The 24,723-nt window shown below is 38.1% G+C and overlaps 1 protein-coding gene across 2 annotated transcripts in view; it reads left to right on the top strand.

Annotated features, from left to right (window-relative positions):
• Nucleotides 1–24,723, top strand: part of ncoa1 (nuclear receptor coactivator 1) — a 184,679-nt gene that overhangs the window by 148,823 nt on the left and 11,133 nt on the right. The window lies entirely within an intron of this gene.

Here is a 24,723-nt window from a genome sequence, read left to right as displayed (position 1 = left end):
GCAATGTCACGTTAGACCTAGCTTTTCACCTCGTTTAGTAAGTGGAGCAGTTGTGTAGCCTGAATTCTTGATGTCAGCAGAGGGATAGCAACGGAAAGACCAAATGCTGAAATGTTCCCGTTTTGGGTAAGAAACCGGGGAAATGTCCCTTATTATACAATTTTTTCTCTAATTTAATGTTTACATATGCAAATTAGGCATTATCTAATTAAATATGCGCTAATTTGCATACATTTTAAACTGAGCATTGGATACAGCCAGGTTCAAAATTATATTAAAAACATATGCTGTCAATAGCCTTAAAAAATCGATTTTTGCCATGTTTTTAGGCATAAAATGTCATGTAAGTCAGGCTAGGAATAATATATCAACAAACCCCTCTGTAAAAGTCTTCTAAATAAAGGTCGCTTAGCAACTGGGACGCTGGCTGCAAGCCGCTCTGTCTGACCTGGTCGGATTTTTTAACATTTTACTATTTTATTCCTGATTATTTTTCTTCAATTACTGTAGATTCGTTAATTTAGCTGTACAGTTATAGATAGCCTTTTTTATTTAAACTGTTTATTTTGTTTTTCCACACTTTTATTGTGTTTTATGTCTGCCTCTAGTCCGAGTTCTAGCTCTACCTGCGCTGTTTTTTCGCCTGGTGATCAGCTGTTTTTTCCCCCCTGCCGATTGCCATCAGCAAGGCCTTCACTGCTTTTGGACTTGCTGTCTGCTTGTGTAGTGGAAGCTGTGCTGGATTCGAGCTTGCTAGTGTCTCTCTCCTTTTCTATTCTGAATACGCTGGGTTCATATAGTCGGTTGACTGACCAGCCGGAGATTGAGGCTTAGTGCTAGCTAGGTGATTAAATTGCACACTTTGGACTGGCTGATGCATCAAGCCATGTCGGAGTTTGTGTTTTGGCTATGGGGGCTTTCAGTACCGCCCTTGAACCGACGATTCGCCTCCACCGACACCATCAACATCGAGGTGCTCCACCTTTGCCGGGCAGCGGGGATCCTCCGGCGGAAAACGCTACTTGCACAGAGGCGCACGTCACTCTATCATCCGTGCGACAGACGAAAGCATCCCTCCATCATCTCCATGGGATTTCTTGCCTAATCAACGCGGTTTTCCAAAGCAGTCCGCTCCCGCAAACAACTCGCTCCCTACAGTGTCAGTGGAGAATCTACAGCGACCAACAACGCAGCGAGAATCCGTCTCTCACATCTTGGACAACTTCGATGGAGCTGCTGAGAATGTCACATCACAGGGCTCTACAGTGCGCCCATTTCACTCGCACATGCGAGTAAAAATGATGCCGTGCGAGTGCAAAAAAATATTTAGGCGCACTGGTGCGAATGACTTCTATCAAATCCAAGAGCGCGCAGAAAAAGCGGAAAGTTAGACTAGCCAGCCAAGATGCAAAGATTGAAGAAATTTGTTTTTCTATCCACCGAATTTATTGGATATAGGAGGAACAGGATGATATTCTGAGAATGCAGTGAGAGAAGGAAAGGTAACCTAACATGCCTTTTAGCCTAGTTGACGTATTGGCTGCAATATGCAATATCTGTAGCGAACCGGCACAAAAGTAGCCTCCCGTAATACTCCCATTTTATTCAAAGGTAGAACGCTACTGACAACTCCAGGCTTCCACGCATGCTTGTTTGTTTACACCGAATATATAAGTAATAAGTATTAAAAATAAATATCCTTGATTAGCCTATGTTGGGTTTTGTGGAAGAGAAAATTGACTGTTTTAGTAGTAGTATTAGGCAGTATGCAGTCAGATAGGTCACCATGGGCATATTTGGATTAGCTATAGATGGATTCACAAATAAATAAATTAGCCTACATTTGACAGGATACTTGATATACAGGCTAAATGCAAATATGCCAATGTATTATATTATTTACATTAACAGAATGTAGGAGAATAGAACAGACTGAAAATAAAGTAGGCACTGATCTTTAAAATCCTTCCTGTAGCCTAAATGTTGTCAGTCATTCTTAATATTCACAATTGGTGCACTGGCATGTTTAACTGTTAGCTGCAGTATAATGTTAGATTATGCGGCTGTGACTGACTGTGCGCCCAAATTTTCGTCTTTGCTCCTAATTTTTTTTAACTCGGACGCACAAGTGCTCCTGAAAAAAAATTTTAGTGTAGAGTCCTGCATCACCATGGCACCTGAACCGCCGCAAGACCTTCATCCGAAGGTAAAAGTTCTCACAGCTGGTTCACCGCAGGAAGTTCTGCAGCATGCCCAAGACCCTCCTCCCGTCAAATTTATGTTATTGAACGATCTAATCTATCTGTAACAAGACTTTTTTATTTTAAACGACCGCTTCACGTCTCATCACCTGGACTTTTTGTTTATAACGGAGTCTTGGCTCAGCGGTAATGGCGTCATTCCACTTGGTGAACTCTGCCCTTCTCACTGCAGCTTCATGAATTCCCCAAGGACTACTGGTCGTGGAGGTGGTCTGGTCACTGTTTATAATAACAACTTTAAATGTAGAATTGTACAAATTGATATGTTCTCCACTTTTGAGGTACAGCTTGTAAAGATAAATGCCACCCTCCTCTGTGCATTAGTTTACCGACCACCAAAAATTAAGCTTAATTGTAATTTCATTCAAGAATTTGCTGATTTACTATCTTTTATGGCCTCTCGCTCTGACAATTTCATGATTTTAGGGGATTTTAACATTCACATCTGTTGCCCATCAAAACCTTTGGTTAAGGACTTTGTATGCCTTGTGGACTCTTTCAATCTTGTGCAATCTGTTATGGCCCCGACACATCAGAAAGGCCACACATTAGACCTAGTATTGTCTTATGGTTTCAATGTTTCCAACTTAGAAATTATGGATGTTGGGGTCTCTGATCATTTTTTTTATTTTATTTGAATCTATTTTGTTTTGTCCCCCTGTATCTCCCCCTAAGTCCTATTCCTTTGCCCGTTCTATTAATTCCACCACAGCCACAACATTCTCTAATACTTTCATCCTCACCTACTATCTCTGTTGCTATTTCCACCTGCTCTGACATTGAAGAATTAGTCACTCTCTTTAATGCATCCTGTCTTGAGACCTTAGACTGTGTTGCCCCACTAAAACAAAAGCGTGTCAAAACTATCACCACTCCATGGTTAAATGCCACGACCCGTTCTGTCAGAAAATCTTGCAGGAAAGCAGAGCGCAAATGGAAAAAAGAGAAGCTTCAGGTCTTCTATGACCTTTTCAGAGATTCTCTAAAGACCTACAGTGGGCATCGCTTTCAAATGACCACTTCATTTGCGCATTATGCGGCGTGAAGCTGCGTGAAGCTTTAGTACCACTTTCAGCCACTGTGCGTCGCTCTGCCACTGTACATCGCTCTGCCTGCCGTCCCTTACATAATTGTTGCCGAGAGTAATCCCAGCCTACGAATTCAATAACAAAATAAATCAGGCATAATTAAACATTACCTCGATTTAGGCTACTTGGGTATGGCTTAAGGCTTGACTACACGAAAATCGAAATTTGCTGTCTACATTATTGTCAGTGTTGGGGTTAACGAACCACGCAAATCAAAACAGTGGTGTGATAATTGAGCCAGTAGAGAAATAACTGTTCAGAATTAATCTGTAGTCTTGGGTAGGCTTCTGCAGAAAACAATGTTGTTGCCGATTTAATACTATCTGGCTTACGTTTTTTAACAGGCTACTTAATAGAGGCTTAGACAACTATGACCCACGCTTTGGTTTCTCAAATTAATTTGGCCTACTTCTTGACTGCAATGTAGTCAATTGACTGCTTGACATGTCATTTTTATTTTTCTGTACAATAAACAATTACATCTGCTTTATGCTGCAGAATTACATTCATAGTTGGCTGACTGCAGACGCCACTTCCCTCCCCCATATTCCAAGATTAAGATAGTATGAAGTGCTTTTTGTAAAAAATAGTTAAAACTAATAGCTATTTGCAATTTGACAAAACACTGGTCCTCATTTTTGCGAATGCGAGGACGATATGAGCCTGTTGCATTTAGTTAGATGTCGAGAGTCACGCGATAATGTTTGAAAACCACTGGCTCGTAATCACAATAATTTAACACACGACAGTTGGATAACCTACTTCATCATGTCCCCATGGCTACATTTTTGTGAGTAACATAGAGATCGTTAAAAACAATAAAGTATGGCTCTCCGTTTGGGACATCAAAAACTTATATTTTAATAGACTACCGGCCGAAGATGCTGACTTGCAAAAGCCTCGGGATAACACGCTATCTCCACTATCATCAGTCATGCCCCTTGATCAAAGTGGGGAATGAAATAAAAGTTTGATAACCACTGGCTTAACAAGTTACCTACAGTCCAGAACACAGAATCTGTTGCAATATTCTGATGATCATGCGATGATATCGCAAATGTTTGTTTTCCAAAGTAAGAATTTCACTTCACCATGCACCTTCGACAATACCTGGCCTACCTGGTATCATTACAAACATTATTCTGTGTCCTAAAACTGGCATATTTTATGGCATTGTGTCATGTAAGTTCGTTGCAAAATCTAGAGAAATGTGTGAGGTGGTCAGCGGGGGGGACAATTGAGACACACATTGATTGTGTTATTACTTGAACACTCCACACCATCCACAACTGTGGTAGGCCTATCAGGGCAGGAGGATTACTGTCAGCGCAGGCTTTATATAAAAATTCTTCAACAGAAGGCCTCGAATGTTGTCTTGTTTGTGGAGCTTTGCTTTTTTCTGTAATTTCGGCTTCATTGAAAATGAGGGCTTCCCTCAATGACCCTCCGAGAATAAATAAAGGTTGAATGAATGAATGAATGCAGGCTTGCCCAAAATAAAGGCATGTGGTTTGGCGAGCCTACAGTAAATAACAGACCCGCCAGAATGTGCGTTATGATGCTTTTTTACGAAAGCAAGATGTTTTGGTACCCCACGACACTGCATGTTCTTAAATAACAATGATCATCAGTAATATTCGACCATTAATTTGGGTAAATGGGCAAGCGTGACCACCTTGATTGGCTGATTGGCTGATGATTGTAACGCTGGCATGATTCCAAACACCTCCCTTACGATGATGAGTGACAGGTCTCAGAATGCGCGGCGCTACACAAGGACGGAAGATGATGAATAACTGGGGTCGTAGGCTATTCACAAAGGCTTTTATCTTACTACTAGGAGTAGGCTACTCCTAAATCGACTTAAAGACTTTAGATTGGAGTTTTTCTTAAAAGTTATTCACAAAGCCTTTCAGACAACTCCTAAACTAGGAGTGAGTCTTCGTGGCTATGGATGACGCCATTACTCATGCACGAGCTTGACTGAAGTGACCACCTTGATTGGCTGGACGATTGTAACGCGGGAATTCCAAACACCTTTCTTCCGATGATGACTGACAGGTGACAGGTCGGAGAATGCGGCGCCTACACAAGTAGTGCGAAGGACGGAAGATGATTAATAACTGAATAAAAAGGCCTAGCCTAAATGAATAAAGAGTAAGGCAAAACAAATAGCTTAGTAGCCTAATGAAACATAGGCCTATGGATTGATGCAGTAGCCTACCTTTGCAACATTATTAAATTAATCTGTCATCATATCCCTAGGCTACGTTTGCAAATTTTAATTTGATTCACAAGGAAACGTTACATTTCATTTACATGTTAACAATGAGTAGTTTTGGTTGTTGTTGGTGGCGTTATTGCATCCCTTTTATGAATGCAAAATTGTTCCCTTGCGATTGGAAGCTCCTGTTGCGCATAGGCTATTTCAAAACATTGCAACGTAAAATGCCACAAAAAAGCTGTTTATGAATAGGTCTTAGTGAGTTAGGAGTCCTCTCGACTTAAGCTGTCCCAGACTTAGGTGCTACATTTAGGTCTAAAATGCTTCGTGAATTACTTTTTGTGAAAAAATTAGGAGTCCTGAAGTTAGGAGTGACACGCCCATTATTTTTAGGAGTTGCTCCTAAATTCGCCAGTTAGGAGCTACTTTTAGCCTTAAAATTCTTTGTGAATACGGCCCCTGAATAAAAAGGCCTAGCCTCAAGGCAAAACAAATAGCCTAGTAGCCCAATGAAACATACGGATTGATGTAGTATCTTTGTAACATTATTAAATTATTCTGTTACTACGTTTGCAAAAGAGATCATTTTAATTTGATTCACACTAATGTTACATTTAATTTACATGTTGACAATGATTAGCCTAGTTTTGTTGTTGTTGTTGGCGTTATTGCATGTTAGTTATGCCTACAATGCAAAATTGCTTCCTCGCGATTAGAAGCTCCTGTAGCTGCATAGGATTTCAAAACCGCAGGTTTGTGAATAGGTCTGTGAGTAAGGAGTCCTCTTGACTTCTTTTAAGCTGTCAGAGGTGGGAAGGTGTGATTTTTGGGGAAGGGCCGGATTAACTGGGCACAATTGTCTGATGGCCCCTTCCCCAGCCAACGTGAATCGGGTGGTTAGTTAATAGGCCTATCGTGGAAGATTTTTCCTGCCATCTAAGGCACGAAGAAGATCTGTGAGGCCAAGCCTCACCAAGTAGCTTGTTTGTTTACAACTAACATTCCATTTAATTAAACTGCTTTATAGGCTATGCCGAAATAGTTTTCAACATTTTGAATATTAGTGTCAGGTGAATTAAAATGTTCTCAAAGTAGCTAGTAGTAGTATTAGTAGTAGTAGTATGGCTGAAAGCTGCTTGGGACCCCGTCCAAGCAATATAACCATACAAACGCTTCCTGCACTCATTGTTTCAAAAGGAGTAAATTTGGCTTTGTCAGAACTGAAGAGCTGTGGGACGCACGGCACGGTATGCCCAATGAAAATAAATTAACATAACGCAACACAACACAACACAACACAGACCCCGCTTCTCTCGCCAGTCACTGACATGAACTAAAACACAGAACCCGCTTTCTCACGGCAGTCACTGACAGTAACCTAGAATAAATGCATGGGGAAAAACACTTCCCCATGACAAAGACATCGTAAAACACTGAAAGTTAATATTTTGTCACTAACAACATTCATCTGTCCTTTGTCAAATGTATTATGTTCCAAGTACCCTATGCGTAATTCTGCTTCATAAAGTTGAACAAATACATTTGCTTATTTCACAGAAAAATATAAATAGCCAGTCTACAGTGCAGAGTTGGTAAGTTATGGTAGGCCAATCTGCAGTGAACATACAAACAGGGGAAATTATTTCTCTTGCAGCTGAGTAGCCTCAGGTGCGCACGTAGACATAAGGCCGAACATGCAAGCCCAATGAATCGCGGTTTCACGACAAATCGCGCCGTTAAACTTAAATAGGTTAACATCACTCTAAGTTCGCCTTCAAGCAAGGAAAACGATGATTTGAAGACATCTGTTTCGTTGGAAGGGCAAGGGGTAGCAACAGGGCAACACAGAGACAGGCCCGATGGCAGGGCTGTTTTGAGAGTATTAAAATATGGGATATTCTACGGGAAAACATTAAAACTGCAAGACAGCGGGGAAAGTTAAAAAATACGCGGATAAACACGGAAAAAGTTGGCATGCATTGTTTCGTCCCCGTGCACAGGGATTTTTTTGTCATACTATTAATCACATATGATTATTTGTGAAATTGTGCAAACAGGCTAACACATTTGAAAAGGAAGGACTGGTAGCATGCAAGCTCACGGGAAAGATTGATTTAAGAACGTTTGTGTGTGGCTGTGGCGCGGGCGGAAGACAATTGGCAGGGGAGGGTCATGTCTTTTTTAACAATTCTGTCGGAGGGTCATTGAACAATTTCTAGCAGACAAGAGAGGGTCATGCAACTTCCAACTGAAGCACTCAAAATTCCTCCGGTGGCCCCTTCAATAAATAACGATCAGTCCCTAGATTGCTGCTGGGCTATATGTCTTGGTTCTGTTAACAACTCATTGTCAAACGCATAGCCTATCTCGCAGTTGCATCCATTACAAACAAACATGCACTGTGAACGTCTGGGATTGGGGAGAGCACTAAATGCTCTACTGAATAAGCACAAAGTCAAACCTTTAAATGAAAAACACTCTTTAATAATCCAAAAAAATAAACCGCTAATGAAGTAAACTTGACCAACGATCAAAAAATCGTTTTATCGCTTGTAACTCCCATTGATACCAGGACGTAACAGGAAGGCATTTGGCTGAGCAACGGAGGTTAATATGCTCCATGTTTTGTCCAAACTGTCTATCATCGTTGCACTTTCGGAGTAAACCGAATGTTTCATTCGCCCCTCGCTTCAATCGTCCCGGTTGTACCTACTCAAAACGCAGATAGAACCTTATTATTCTAAGGTAGCTAAATAGCGTTCAGCATGATTCATGCCCAATTAATTCCCCTGTTAAAGTGTTCGCCTTTGTAGTTTGGTTTTCGGATAGCCTATGATAAACGGCTTATGGCCAAATATGTGAAAACGTTAAAATACAGTAGGCTTATAAACCCGAAAAAAAAGTTGACAGTGATTTTTTCATAATCACTTTGGAGGGTCATAGAAAAATGTATTGTTGGCGAGGGAGGGTCACTTTTTTTGGACTAATGCTCCCAAAACTCCTCCGGTAGCCCCTTAAATAAAATAACTAACAGTCCCTAATGAAGTAAACTTGTGACCATCAAAAATCGTTTATCGCCTGTAACTCCGTGATAACAGGACGTAACAGGAAGGCATTTGGCTGAGCAACGGAGGTTAATACTCTATATTTTGTCCAAATGATGTCTGTCTATCATCGTTGCACTCGGAGAAAACCAGAATGTTTAATTTGTCCCGTGCCTCTACTGCTGCAAACGGATTCACTTTCGAAGTTAACCAAATATTTCTTTTTATTAGGGCAGGGCAGGCATATTTCTGGCTATTACATTATTTCTAAACCAGTCTGCTAAAGTCTGTAGTGAAGTCTGTGTAGGGTTTTCCAGGCCATTTCTTTTTACGAGACACCCTGCTCACTTGAGCCATCTACCGGTTGTTTGGGTTGTTGCAGCGTCTCACTGGAAAAATACAAATTAATACCGCGTGATCCCACGCACGGACCGCGAGTGAAGCTGGCCAAATCGAAGCACTGCCCACTGTACCAAAACTCTGTTAAGGCAGCAAAGGTTGAGTATTATGCTCAGCTTATCAACAATAATGCTCATAGGCCAAAAGTTTATTTAATACCATTAACTCTATTATAAATCCTGCCTCAAGGCCATCTACTCTTGCCCCTTCAACAGAAATCTGTGAGAAGTTCCTCAACTTCTTCATCGATAAAATTGACAAAATAAAATCTCAAATCTCACCTCCAGATTCGGATCCCTCAGTGATAGAACTTTCACCTAGCTGCCTCCAACAGTTTCAGGCTATATCTTCCTCCCAGCTTTCTAAGGTGGTCTCCCATATGAAATCTACATCCTGCCACTTAGATGTTTTACCTGCACGCCTTTTTAAAGAAGTTTTTACCATCATCTGCCCTCTTGTATTGGCCATAATTAATCACTCACTAACCAATGGAGTGGTCCCCTCAGCAATTGTGCAATTGTGCAACCTTTACTTAAGAAACCTAACCTTGAGCCCAGTGACCTGAAGAATTATAGGCCTATTTCTAAATTACCTTTTCTGTCAAAGATACTAGAAAAGGTTGTCCTCTCTCAGGTTTCTTCTTATCTGAGTGAGTTCAATATATGTGATAAATTCCAATCAGGTTTTAGATCTCTGCACAGCACTGAATCGGCCTTGCTTAAAGTCCAAAACGACATTCTCTTAGCAGTTGATTCTGGATCTTACTCCCTCTTGGTGCTTCTTGATCTGAGTGCAGCATTTGACACCATTGACCATAACATCCTATTAAAACGCTTGGAGGATGAAGTTGGTCTCCAGGGTTCTGTTTTGCAATGGTTCTCTTCTTATCTTAGTGATAGATGATTTTCAGTTAGTTTAGGCAATTTCTCCTCTTCCTCTGCCCTTATAAAGTGTGGTGTTCCTCAGGGTTCCATTTTGGGCCCTCTTTTATTCTCTCTTTATATGCTACCCCTTGGCTCAATTTTTAAAAAGTATAACATTCAGTATCACTGCTATGCAGATGACACTCAGTTTTACCTGCCTGTTAACACTAATGGCATTTGTTCCTTGGAGAATATTTTTAACTGTCTCAGTGACATCAAATGCTAGATGGCAAGAAATTTTCTTCAACTGAACGAAAGTAAAAATGATATAATTATTTTTGGCCCTCCAAGTGATGTTTCTATCTTGAAAAATGCTATGACTAAATCAAATCAATAAAATAAAACAACAGCAGTGATTGGCAGTAAAAATAAATAATGTCACGCGTCTTGCACCTCTCAAACTGGGCTATCAGAGAAAAATATGAAATTATGAAATATGACTAAGGCATTAAAATGCTGCTTGTTTGTCAGGATACTTTTTCACTGATTTATTTAAAAAATATGAGCTATGAGTGTGAATGTTATATATTCCATCCCCTAATTCTGTTTTACTGGTTTATTTGACAAATAATCTATATGGATTTGCTCTATAAAGACCTTATGTCTGTTTGGGATTGTTTTGAGAGCCTATTGATGTATCTCAGAATAAAGGAATGTCCACAACATTAGTGATGTTTTTGTGCATGTGTGAATGTATTTTACTTAACTCATTGAATGTAGCTGGATACTCATGAACGCATGTCTCTAATAGCCACAATAGGAGTCATTTTAGCAACACTGTATTTTGTGTGGCCCATAACGACCCAGTGGATCATGAAAATGTGCCAAAATTCACATTCCTTGCTTGTTGTTGGTACATTAATCCAAGATTGCCACTTATCTGAGATGTAAGAGTTCAGTATAGGTTTAAGGTCTGGGGCAGGGATTTGACATTCTGTGACTTCTTCATTGAGGGCTTGCTTAGCAGCACTGTCCGCTTTCTCATTTCCCCTCAGACCAACATGGCCTGGGACCCAGCAAAAAAACTACACTCAACACATAGCTGTATGTTATGTACACATCTGTTATATATTTGTCATATTGAATAGCCATATTTATTCTGTTTTATTATATTCTGTTAATACTACATACATTATTCTACTTATTGTATGAGATAACTGCTAATACACTGCACATATTTATATTTAATTCATATTACTCTAAACCACCTTCTGTAAATCAACTGTATACTACTGTCTACATTGCACTATATTTCTTGACCTGTCTCTGTATATTTCATCACCTTTCTATACTTGCATCACATTGCATGCTGTAGCTACATGAATCACAGCTAAGATCATTGGTTGTTATGAAGGCCAGTCGTTCTAAATGGATGGTTGCTATGGCCAAAGGCCAGTTATCTCTGCCTTTGTCAAGCGGGCATATCCTAACTTTATGTTATTTTAAACATCTGTATTTTACTTAGCCTACTTCCATACAGTGACTCCCATTAAGAAGTGGCCACTTCATTCGCGATTCACGCAGCAACATTATTAAATTAATCTGTCACCATATGCCTATGCCAACGTTTGCAAAGAGGAGAATCTTTTAATTTGATTCACAATGAAACGTTACATTTAATGTACATGTAAACAATGAGTAGGCTAGTTTTGGTTGTTGTTGGTGGTGTTACTGCATCCCTTAGTTATGCCTACAATGCAAAATTGTTCCCTTCGTGATTGTTAGACGCATTTCAAAACATCGCGACGTGAAATGCCACCACAAAACATTGTTTGTGAATCGGTCTTATTAGGAGTCCTCGCTTAAGCTGTCACAGACTCAGGCGCTACTTTTAGGGCTAAAATGCTTCCTGAATTACTCTTAGTAAAAAAAAAATAGTCCTAAAGTTACGAGTGACGAAGTTACGAGTACAAGCATCTCATATCAAATGACCATGGCATTACGCTAAGCAACATAAATCCCATAACGTTACAGCAACATCTCCCTATGACATAGCTAGCCAGCTTCTAGCCACACAAGAAATGAATGATGTTAAATCTCCGCTTAGCATTCTAATAACAGAAGGGGCACATTTATGTGGACCACTACAACATGACTCATTACAGTGCATGAAAATGCACTGTACAGTACTGTTCTTCCTAGGCTTCTTCTTCTTATTCTTATTACAGTGCATGAAAATGCACTGTACTGTTCTTCCTAGGCAACTACTTATTATTATTATTACAGTGCATGAAAATGCACTGTACTGTTCTTCCTAGGCAAATTATTATTATTATTACATTGCATGAAAATGCACTGTACTGTTCTTCCTAGGCAACAACAACTTCTTTTTCGTATTACAGTGCATGAAAATGCACTGTACTGTTCTTCCTAGGCAACTTCTACTTCTTATTACAGTGCATTCTGTACTGTTCTTCCTAGGCAACTTCAACAACTTCTTATTATTATTATTCCGCTTACCACTTTTTCTGTACGCAATTTCTCTTCAACAGTTTAACTTAGAAACTTCATTCAAACTTTGTAACGTAGGTCTTCAAACAGATCGGGTTGGTATGACTTTTCAACTTTGAAACTTTTATACTTTTTAAACTATTAAAGAAAAACTTTTTAAAAATCCCCATAGACTTAACATTGCCGATTGTGACATCATAATACGGCCGTTAAGCAATTAGAATCCTATGGCAGGTGTTCAGGCCACCTGCAGCCTCAGGCTTTAACCCTCTATACCCCAGTGGAATTCTACAACAATGCTTCAGATTCCTGGGAATTCTAAGAGAAAAGGGCAATTTGAGAAACATTTTAAATAACCAAGAATAACTAAAAATCTAATGAAAAGTGTCAATTGTAAGTTTCTTTCAGTTTAAAGATTAGAAATTGCTCTTTCAAATGATATATGATCCATTAAAAATTATATATTCATGTTTCCCATAGACAGCCATAGGCCTACTCACTTACAGTCTCAAAGTTTTTCACTAACAAAAAGTTATAAATATGGTTCACATATTTCTGTATTAGAAGCTGGGAAACACGATACTATATGAGTACTGATTTCATTGAAATAGACTGGCATATCTTGCACTTATTTGGGATTTAGCTGGACAGTGAGCCTTACAGCTAAAAATGATGAGGATATGAACTAACGAGGCCATGAAGCATAGCGTATGAAATCGTGACTCATTTGATAAGCATGTCACCAACAACAGGGACTGTTAATCCTGACATGGATTTACGCTTTGTTTTATATGCACATCATGTTATATAATTTATCTAAACTTGATCAGTTGATGATAATGAACCTGTTGCACTCGTTCACTAACCTTCAACCTATCCTGTGCTAACATTACGAAGTCTCAGACTAACGCTAACGTTACATCAGTGAAGGTAGCAAATTAGCAGGCTTTTTTTGTAATCATAAGATGACGGAGACATTGGCCTACTTGTATACAAATACATTTTCCTGACATCCATAAGCAGAAAACACAACGGTGGTTCTCGCTTTGGTTATTAGTCAACAAAAACTCATTTAGAGACATACATAAGTAGTAGTTTGCAATAACTATCTGTAAGTGGGATAACGATAATGTTAGCTTTACTGTACATGCCAGAAAGGGGTAATGTTAATGTGATATAACTGCAAATAAACCTGGCATGGGTTTATCATAAACTTTATTGTTAATTAGGCCATGACCCATCATTGAATTATGCCTATATTTTGCTGGTGCTAGCTAAACTCAAACTGACTTTCACAGTGACAGCCATACAATTTTTTATGCCAGAGAGGCAGCTAAGTCAGTCATGACAAACGGGAGGATGCTAACGTTAAATTTATTACACTTTCATGTTTTATTTTGTCAATTTCTTACATCAATATGATCGCCACTTACATCAAAACATGGTGGATGCACATCAATACCATCTCATCTAATGAGAAAAGACGCTGACGCTTGTTAGAAGCCATAACTCCAGAGGCACCGTGAAGTCCTCAGCCGGTCAGTCAACAGGCTAAACTCAAAAAAATACCGAGAAAAGTCAATAGCGACCTAGCCATTTAAGTGTGTCAAAATAAAAGTCTGGTGTTTATTTATCCACTAACGCTGTATTATTTCATGTATGAAGGTTATACTGTAGCAGATGTCTCTTTAAGAATTGCGGCCGGCCGCGGCCGTTACAGGAGAATACAGAACGGCCGTCGACGGCCGCTACGGGGTATAGAGGGTTAAGCATACAATCTGGGTCAATTAAGACTACACATCCTATTCAACTGTTTCCTCTGCCCAAAACTGTTTCAAAATAAAAGTCCTCACTACAATAATCCACTGTTAAAGGGGTGGTTCAGGATTCAGGACTGTCTTTAGTGGCAGGCTAGCACATACCGTTGACTTGCGCTAGCCTAGCACCTGCGAACTCTGCAATTAGAATGACTGGATGAAACGTGCTGAAAACGGTCTCCACTGATAAATATCACACTTGCTTACTTGGAAATAAGGTCTTATGTCCAAAATCCTGAACAATGTAACCCATTAAACTACTGAACTTTTTACATTCAACTTTTAAACGGTCTACTTTTAAACTATCATTAAACTATCTATCTATTAAACTAGCTGTCTATCAACAACTTTTAAACTATCTACATTCAACTTTTAAACTATATACATTCACTAGCTGTCTATCAACAACTTTTAACTTGTCATCAACTATGTAAACACTTTTCATCAACTATGACTCCTACCCACTGTAGCTAGTTAGCATAGTTAACAAAGTTAACATGTTAGCATTGCTAACATTAACATTTTTAACAAAACTGCTAAAAATGATTAGCTAGGTTAGCTAAGTCACATGGTTAGCATGTTAGCATGCTAGTTAGCATTTTTAACAAAACTGCTAAAAATGATTAGCTAAGTTAGCTAAGTAACATAGTTAGCATGTTAGCATTCTAGTTAGCATTTTTAGCAAAACTGTTAAAAATGATTAGCTCAGTTAGCTAAGTAACATGGTTAGCATAGTTAGCATGCTAGCATGTTAGCATGTTAGTTAGCATAGTTCACATAACTGCTAAAAATGATTAGCTAAGTTAGCTAAGTAACATGATTAGCATAGTTAGCATGCTAGCATTGTTCACATGCTAATTAACATAGTTAGCATAACTACTAAAATGATAAGCTTAGTTAGCTAAGTCACATGGTTAACATAGTTAGCATGTTAGCATTGCTAACATAGTTAACATGTTTATCAAAACTGCTAGAAAATGTTAGCTAAGTTAGCTAAGTAGCATGGTTAGCATTTTAGCATTGCTAGCACTGCTATAAAACATTAGCTAAGTAGCATGGTTAGCATAGTTAAAAATCTTAGCATAACTGCTAGCAAACATTAGAGCCATTCCTACTTTCAGTTATCGTCAAATATCTACTTATACACAGCCATTAAACTAATTGAATATTATTCATTAAACTTCCAGTCTGTCAACAACTTTTAAACTATTTACCTTCAACTTTTAAACGGTCTACTTTTAAACTATCTATTAAACTAGCTGTCTATCTAGCTGCCTACAACTTTTAAACTATCTACATTCAGCTTTTAAACAGTCTACTTTTAAACGATCAACTTTTATTAAGCTATGCAACCACCATGTCTATCCTAGCATCACCGTAGTAACCATCTCTGTATTATCTGTTTTAACTACACATGATATTTTACATCACAACTTTAGCATTTTCATGCACTGGTAATTCCTTGGAATTGCATTTCTAGTTATTATTATTCCACTTTTTCCGTACGCATTTTCTCTTCAACAGTTTAAATTAGAAACTTCATTCAAACTTTGTAACATAGGTCTTCAAACAGATCCGTTAAGCAATTAGAATTCTATGGCAGGTGTTCAGGCCACCTGGATCAACTGCCAGTCTCAAGCTTTAAGCATACAAACTGGCCCTATTAAGACTACACATCCTGTTCAACTGCTTCCTCTGCCAAAAACTGTTTCAAAATAAAAATCCTCGCTACAATATTTCACTATTAAACAATTTAATCCTTTAAACTATTGAACTTTTTAACTGTTCAGCCATTATAACTGTTACTTGTCATCAACTATAACTCCTACCCACTGTAGCTAGTTAGCATAGTTAGCATGTTAGTTAGCATTTTTTGCAAAACTGCTAAAAATGATTAGCAAAGTTAGTTAAGTAGCATGTTAGCATTGTGAACATGCTAAGTTAGCTAATTAACATAGTTAGCATGTTAGCATTATTAGCGTGCTAGTTAGCATAACTACTAAAAATGATTAGCTAGGTTAGCTAAGACTCATAATTAGCATTGTCAGCATGCTAGTTAGCATAGTTAGCATAACTATTAAAAATGATAAGCTAGGTTAGCTAAGTCACATGGTTAACATAGTTAGCATGTTAGCATTGCTAGCATAGTTAGCATGTTTAGCAAAACTGTTAGAAAATGTTCATTAAGTTAGCTAAGTAGCATGGTTAGCATAGTTAACATTGCTAACATAGTTAACATGTTTATCAAAACTGCTAGAAAATGTTAGCTAAGTTAGCTAAGTAGCATGGTTAGCATTTTAGCATTGCTAGCACTGCTATAAAACATTAGCTAAGTAGCATGGTTAGCATAGTTAAAAATCTTAGCATAACTGCTAGCAAACATTAGAGCCATTCCTACTTTCAGTTATCGTCAAATATCTACTTATACACAGCCATTAAAGTAATTGAATATTATTCAATAAACTTCCAGTCTGTCAACAACTTTTAAACTATTTACCTTCAACTTTTAAACGGTCTACTTTTAAACTATCTATTAAACTAGCTGTCTATCTAGCTGCCTACAACTTTTAAACTATCTACATTCAGCTTTTAAACAGTCTACTTTTAAACTATCAACTTTTATTAAGCTATGCAACCACCATGTCTATCCTAGCATCACCGTAGTAACCATCTCTGTATTATCTGTTTTAACTATACATGATATTTTACATCACAACTTTAGCATTTTCATGCGCTTGTAATTCCTTGGAATTGCATTTCTAGTTCTTGTTATTTTTCTTCTTCTAACGCAGCTAATGCAGCTTCAACCGTTTAACGTATTTAACGTATTTTTCAGCTTTGTAACTTTTATACTTTTTAAACTATTAATAAATAAATAAAAACTACTCAAAATTTCCCCATAGACTTAACATTGGGCTGTGACATCACAATAGAGCCGTTAAGCAATTAGAATTCTATGGCAGGTGTCCAGGCCACCTGGATCAACTGCCAGTCTCAGGCTTTAAGCATACAAACTGGCCCTATTAAGACTACACATCCTGTTCAACTGCTTCCTCTGCCAAAAACTGTTTCAAAATAAAAGTCCTCACTACAATATTTCACTGTTTAAACAATTTAACCCTTTAAACTACTGAACTTTTTAACTGTTCAGCCATTGTAACTGTTACTTGTCATCAACTATGACTCCTACCTACTGTAGCTAGTTAGCATGGTTAGCATAGTTAGCATGTTAGTTAGCATAACTGCTGAAAATGATTAGCTAGGTTAGCTAAGTAACATGGTTAGCATGTTAACATTGTTAGCATGCTAGTTAGCATAGTTAACATAACTAATAAAAATGATTAGCTAGGTTAGCTAAGTAACATGGTTAGCATAGTTAGCATGTTATCCTGCTAGTTAACATAGTTAGTATAACTACTAAAAATTATTAGCTAGGTTAGCTAAGTCACATGGTTAGCATAGTTAGCATTTTAACATTGTTAGCATGCTAGTTAGCATAGTAACTTGGTTAACATTATTATCTTTGTTAACATAGTTAGCATAACTACTAGCAAACATTGGAGCCATTCCAACTGTTAGTTATCGTCAACTATCTACTTAAATAATTTAACCATTTAAATTATCAACCTATTTAACTGTTCAGTCATTCCAACTATATTAAACCTTATCTACCAAGCAAATCATTTAACCATATAAACTCATCATATTTTTGCATTTTCATGCACTGTATTTCCTTCAGGAAATGCTTTTCTAGTTATGTCTGTAACTATAAAACACTTACTTTCATAAAGGAAGCACACCATCCAGCACATACACATGGAAACTGATATTTTAGGTACTTGGCCACGAACTCAAAACGTGTCTCTCTGAAGCTCTGTTCTATCTTTGCTCTGAACGCTGTGTTGCTAGGCAACATCAAATAAATGTCTTTTCAAGGTATTAAAAGTGTACGTGTGATTACGAATGGATGTGTGTGGTTTGCAATTAGAATAAACAAGAAATAACATTTCCAATAATTTCCCATGATAAATTACATAATATTTGCACCTTCCTTACTTGTGAAGCTCACACCGTATTTCAAGTACACTAGTGAAATGTAATACAACATTGCCACCTAGCGTTCAGATGTAGGCTATTTAACATTAACGTGACATTGCTTGATTAGTCAACTCCATGCTTTTAGGAAAACAATCTTTTTATCATAGTTCCCTCTTCAATGAGCGATTACCAGCTTGTTTTTGTAACAGAGATAGCTGTTTATTGTCCCTAGGTTTACAGAAACACCTATTCATATTAATACGTACCCGATGGAGTGCTGCCGACCACTGTTCATTACGTCCCAGAATGCCTTGCATGTCTTTACAACAAAACAACACAGTAAAACCTAAATGCCCGTAAACATATGCATTTGCATACTTGTAACATTTTTAATAATACTCTCCCGTCATGATATTTAAGAATAATGAAAAATTTTATTTGAATACCGTCAATGTGAAAATAACTGTACTATGTCAGCAATAAATAGCTAATGTTCTCCTTATCATTTCAGTTCGTAAGTCCATACTATCCCATGGCAAAGCAAGGATTTCATGATTGGGTAAGGTTGCCCGGAGACATTGTGGCTGCCAGAGACATTGTGCATACTGATAGTTGATAGCATTGTGATAGATGTACCAGTACAACTGCAAATGTGGAAGGTGATGGTTACCAAATACGGGTGGGTGGTTTGCCAAATGCTTGAAACTTTTTGAATGTTTTTTTTTTTTTTTTTAGCTTATGCACCCTCACATTGGAGTCCCGAGTTCAAATACAAAATTTGGTATCGATATGTGACAGTGTTCCTGAGATATGGACGACTTCCTGTTTTGAGCTTCGCCCGCCCGATTTCGTTTGGCTGTGACGGGCAAACGCTTTCGAAAATCAAAAATCCTTCTGGTAACTTTTGTGAGGCTTGGTCCAAGGATAATGTACGTCAAGTTTCGTGGCGTTTGGACCAAATTTGTGACCTGGAAAAATTTAGTTTCGCTTTCTGTTCAATCCAATATGGCGGACGAACGACACGCCCACCTGACGTCATCTTCGCGACCAACTTACACCGGTACTGACCGGACGTTTTAAAGTTGGAACGGTGTCTCTGTCTCAAAGGGCCTAGGCGCTAGAGCTGACAAAAAATTAGGGACACGGGAAAAATAAAACTTAAGAAGAACAATAAGTGTGCTGCTTTGCATGCACACTTAATTAACACCTAAATGTGTAAATCGGACTTTTTTATTGTAGTAGTGTGATAGAATACATGCTATGGTAACATACTAGCTTAAAATCTCAAAATTGACCAGTGCATAAAAAAACGATATTTTCACCTGCCATGTCTCGCCTTAACAGTGATGGGCAAGCTACTTGATATGTGAGCTAAGCTACCAGCTACTCTACAATAAATTCAGCTTCACTTCACAGAAGCTACCACCCATACAAATGTAGCAAGCTAAGTTACAAATTGTCAAAAGTAGCTTGAAATATCCTCGTATCCTCGTAAATCCATTTAAATGTGATTTTGAAAAAAAAAAGTTAAAATAATAAAATTTATAAGTATATGATATGTTAAGTCATCATACGAACTTTGACAACATGATGTTGAATTATTTAAAAATTACAAGGTTGTTTTCAATTTCCTGAAAGCGAATGGATTTGGACATACGAGGTTTCCGCCCGACAGCAACGATTTACAAAAAATATTTGGAAATCATTTATTAAATTACCAATAAATGCCTCATTTTAAAAAGCGATTTACAAATGGAAAAGAATGCCTTAAAAACATTGTAACACACAGTGGGTAAACAATCACCAAGCTCTGATTGGTCGGATATGGTTCATCTTAGAATTCAGCTGTCATGAGCACCTTCTAAACTCAAAGCAGAGATGCTTAATAAACCTTTAAGGAACTCTACAGTGCAGTACATACAGTAGCTGAAGATCTGGCTAAAACAGCCCTAATGGAAGTGTCGTGAATATTTCTTTTTCTTTTTCGGAACCTTTAGTGTTCTTGTATAGGCTAATTAAGGACTTGGCCCACTAAGCGACACTGTGTTATATTGCCCATTAACTGATCAAATTTGACAGATAGAAGCAAACATTCTCAGCGGACTTTTTTTCTTTGACGTTTTAACTGAATGGTAGTGTCTGTTTTTCAGTTCATTTTAAACTTAAAAAAGCAAAGGAACAAGGTGATTGTAGACGTTTACAGAGATCTGAATGCACCTCAGCCCGGTCGGAAGATACTTTCGCTTTAGGCAAAACACTTGCTGGGCTCAGGAGGATAATTTGCAAGCTGTTGTAGGATTTTGAGTAGCCTAGGCTGTAGCGTGATCATAATTAGAGAGTCATAATTTACTATTAAAAGATTTTTAGTCATATAACTGCTTAAATCCCGCTTGCTCCAAAACAAATTAAAATGTGCAAATGCTGCAAGGTAATGATAGACAACCAGTGTGAAAAAAGTTAGACTTAAAATGTTTAAAAACTTAGAAGCTTAGAATTGAAGTGTTTTCTTAATTAAAAGCATAAATTGTTTTTGCTAGAATAACCTGTTATGATTAAATTTAGAGAGTGTTTTTCTTAAACATAAAAGAAGGTTTGTTTATAAAACGTAAAGTGTTGCTCAGACTTAAGGAATATTTACTTGAAACATAAAATGTGTTTGCTTAGATATAAAAAGGTTGTGTTAGATTTAAAGTGTGTTATGCTAAATGAAATGTGCTTTAAACAAAATGTAAGAACATAATGTACTAGCTGTAAGAAACTGTTTGTCAGCAAAAAAGGTTGACTGGCAACTAGAAAAACAAAAAAGCAGAACCATTACTTCATGGCAAGACAGAATATGACCAAATTTGGACATGTTCAGCCTGATCGAGGTGGGTATAAAAAGAGAACGGCCCTTTCATCAGGGTTCTTCTTTTTCCTTTTCATTTTTCTTCGGATCGAGCCGTAGAGACATTTTTCTTTCTTTGTATTGTTTATCTATACTTAATAAAAGTCAAAATCCTAACCTTTGGTTAGAGGTTTGTACAAAGACCGTCTAGCGTTTTCTCGTATTTTTCGGCCTCTCCTGTGTTGCTGAGAACCCCGGACGCCTTGCAACAGGGGCTACGCCCTAAAGACTTGACTCCGCTCCGGGTGAGTAGGTGTCCGTTTGAGGGCTACTTTCTAAGACACTGTATATGGGCAAAAAATATACTGTGCATGCACTGACATACACAGGAGTAGTGAACTCAGCCAGGCATTTAGGAAGAGAAGTCCTATGCTCCAGGGCAGACAAAAAAACAAATAGGCTTTGTTAGCAAATTTATTGTTTGTGAAACTAAGGTCTAGGACCCATTGTGGTCTAAATGCACATCACACACCCAAGCGAGGATACGGAAATCTGTCTGATAAATACAAGTGTATTTAGGGATAGAACCTAAAAGGTTAAAGATCCGTGGTGGTCAATTGAAGTTTTTATATGTTACAAGAACTGTCATTAAAAAAGCTTAAATTTAATTTTGACAAGATTCCCTTAAAAATATTTCTCTCAGATCTGGACGGGCAGACGAACGTCTGTAGTGAGCTTTTGACCTCTCTCAGATCATGATTACAAACAACTTTTGCAAATACAGCTTCTTTCTATTTTAGTGAAGTTAACCACATTTTGAAGTACAAATCAAGGGAATAGGGAACAGTGACTACGAGATAGAAAGCGACTCTGAAGTAGTCCACCTTCCTTAGCCCCCAAACCCCAAATTAGGGAATTTGATTCAGATAGAGAAAGCCTCTCAATCAAGTCAACCCTCGTACATCCTAAACCCGTTGAAAAAGGGGCCTCGCATTAGAAACACACCTCTTTTACCCTGTGATATTATCTGTGTTAAATGGAGCACCTTTATACACCAGTGTAGACAAAACGCATACCTCCTCTTTTACCCTGTGAAATCCTCACAGTCCAAAGACGAGCGATCTCTACTGTGTTACGGGAGCCCCGTAGACACCAGAGTGGACACAAAACGCAACAAGGCCGATGATTGTTTGGATAGGCTGCTACACACAAGTGGGCATGCTTTTTAATCGCATAGACTACAACTACCAAGTTGGAATCAAAGCGCATCGATTCCCCTCTCACATACCCTATACATGCACTTCAAACAAACAAGTGTCGTGTAACAAATATGTGTAGGTCTACCTACAGCCCTGGATACATCTCTCAAAGTGATTTCTGGAATCTTTGGTTTAAATTGGGATGTAAATCATCATGGGGTGCTACATTGCAAATAGTTGACCGAAATTATTTACGTCAACGAATTTATGTAGTTGATTACATTGACTAATTGTTCCAGCCCTACAATCCAGCGTTGGAGTGTTTTCAGTGGTACGCCAAAGTCACTTATGATTTTCTTTCTAGGCACCCCGATGAGTATCTGGCACCTTATCTCTACCTTCATGTTAGGGAAACGCTGGAGCAAAGCAACTTCTGCCCGATCTAAATGTGCTCGGAAATTCTGTCCAAGGTTTGCTTCCCGTAGGCTAGCTCACTTCGGATTTCAACCAGTCTGTTTAATGCCATGCCATACTTCACCGTAGCGCCAACTAAGTCACCGGCCAGTGACAGTACAGCATTACGTAAAATATCCATAATGGCAGCGCTCCTTTATAGCAAAGCTCCTTTATAAAACTAAAAGATATTTTAGCAACCGTCTCCTTTGAGTTTAGAAGAAGGTGCTCGTGACAGCTGGATTCTAAGAGTTCAGTGCTTGGTTCGTTACAAAGTTTCATCAACGTTCTTGTAAGACATTCTTTTCCAATCGATTTGCCAAATGATTTGGCAAATGAATTGCCAAACGATTTACCAAATTAATTGGCAAATGGAAAGGCATAAAAAATTGCAATTATATACATACGTATATATATATATATTTATATATATCGAGGGCTTGGAACCAGAGGTTGGCATTTGACAAACTTTACAGGAGAGTCAAAACAAAATTTTGACCACACTTCACTCAACTGTATTAACCTTCAACCACAACATTGCAACCACATACAAACTTTTATGAGTAAGTACTTAAGTGAACATATTATGGCATATTAACACAATGTACATATTCAAAAACATCAAATACGCCTTTTTGGCACCAAACATTTCCAATTCTTCTAAAGAAAAATAGGGCATATCTGCTGATCAATGCAGAAAGTATTGGTCAAAACACTGGTTAAAAACACTCTAACTTCATAACTTTTCATTTTATTTAAAATACTGTATACAAAGTCATTTCATTTCGTCATTTCAAACGGTTTAACATTTAATTTCTAACAGTTTAATTTCAATTATCATTCATGAGTTCACATTCATTCATGTCAAACAGTGTAACATTTAATTTCAAACAGTTTAATTTAAATTTTTATTTATGAGTTTGCATTAATATATTTCATTTCAAACAGTTTAACATTTAATTTCAAACAGTTTAATTTCAGTTCTCTTGTTTATTACGCATTTCACTTTTAAGTTCACTTATCTGTTCACTCACTGCCCACTGTCAAAGTGTTATAGAACTCTGCATAACAGTGAGGAATACTCCCATTGGTGCACAGGGTGAGTAGCAGGTCTTTTTTCTTTAAGACACTGATCCCTGGAGGACTTTCATACATTGAGCTGGGGTGTGTGGTTCTGGTGCCTCTTGTTGCCTGTTGTGCCACCGTCAGTTTTCGGAAGGTTGGGGCAGTGAAATCATACTTTAAAGAAGATTGTTTTTGGTTCATCTTTCGTGTAGCGGAACCATTTAATCTTCTGCCAATGAACTGATTGTCCCTCCTCATCTTTTGTACTGTTTTTGAGTATGTGGTTGGAGAGGGACTTGAAGTCCAGAAAGTCTTTGTGTCCAAGTTCATTTACACTGTATGGGTCGTTCTTTCTTGCCATTCTCACAAGTGTGTAGTAGCCATCAGGGGACTAGATAGAAACTTTTTTTCTTGCAGTTTCCACTGCAGCATGCACACTATCACACTCCATCTGGCTGTGACCAGACTCCATGTATTTATGGTCAATAGTGGAGAGGGGCAGTGAGCTGACAGCACACAGGCACATCGTGCTAAAGGCAGCATTCCTGTTCTGTCTACCACAAGTATCTGAATAAAGAACTGCATGTTTTACATGTGGACTAAGTTCTTGTAAACACATGTGCTAATCTCTGAAGATCCACGGTCGCCTTCCCCCTCATGCCACATGTAACACTCGACATCTTTACTGTATAAATTCATACACAGTGAGGTTGTACGTACTTAGCTTGCGTGAGTAGAACAGGCTACTTACAGTACGTTGCTCCAGGGAGTGGTCAACACTTGTTCCAGGTCAAAAGTGACAGCCTTGTATGATTCATGCTCTTTTGCTTTCTTTTTATCATTTTCTTTTTGTTCTCTGGCCTGGGTCTTTCTTAACTGGTGGGCATCATACTCATCCTTTCGTCCTCCATCCTCAACCTATGCTCACTCAGAC

The sequence above is a fragment of the Alosa alosa genome, chromosome 8 (assembly GCF_017589495.1).
Source record: "Alosa alosa isolate M-15738 ecotype Scorff River chromosome 8, AALO_Geno_1.1, whole genome shotgun sequence".
NCBI lineage: Eukaryota > Metazoa > Chordata > Actinopteri > Clupeiformes > Clupeidae > Alosa > Alosa alosa.
The sequence above is the reverse complement of the archived record's forward strand: the minus strand, read 5'-3'. Positions and strand labels throughout refer to the sequence as shown.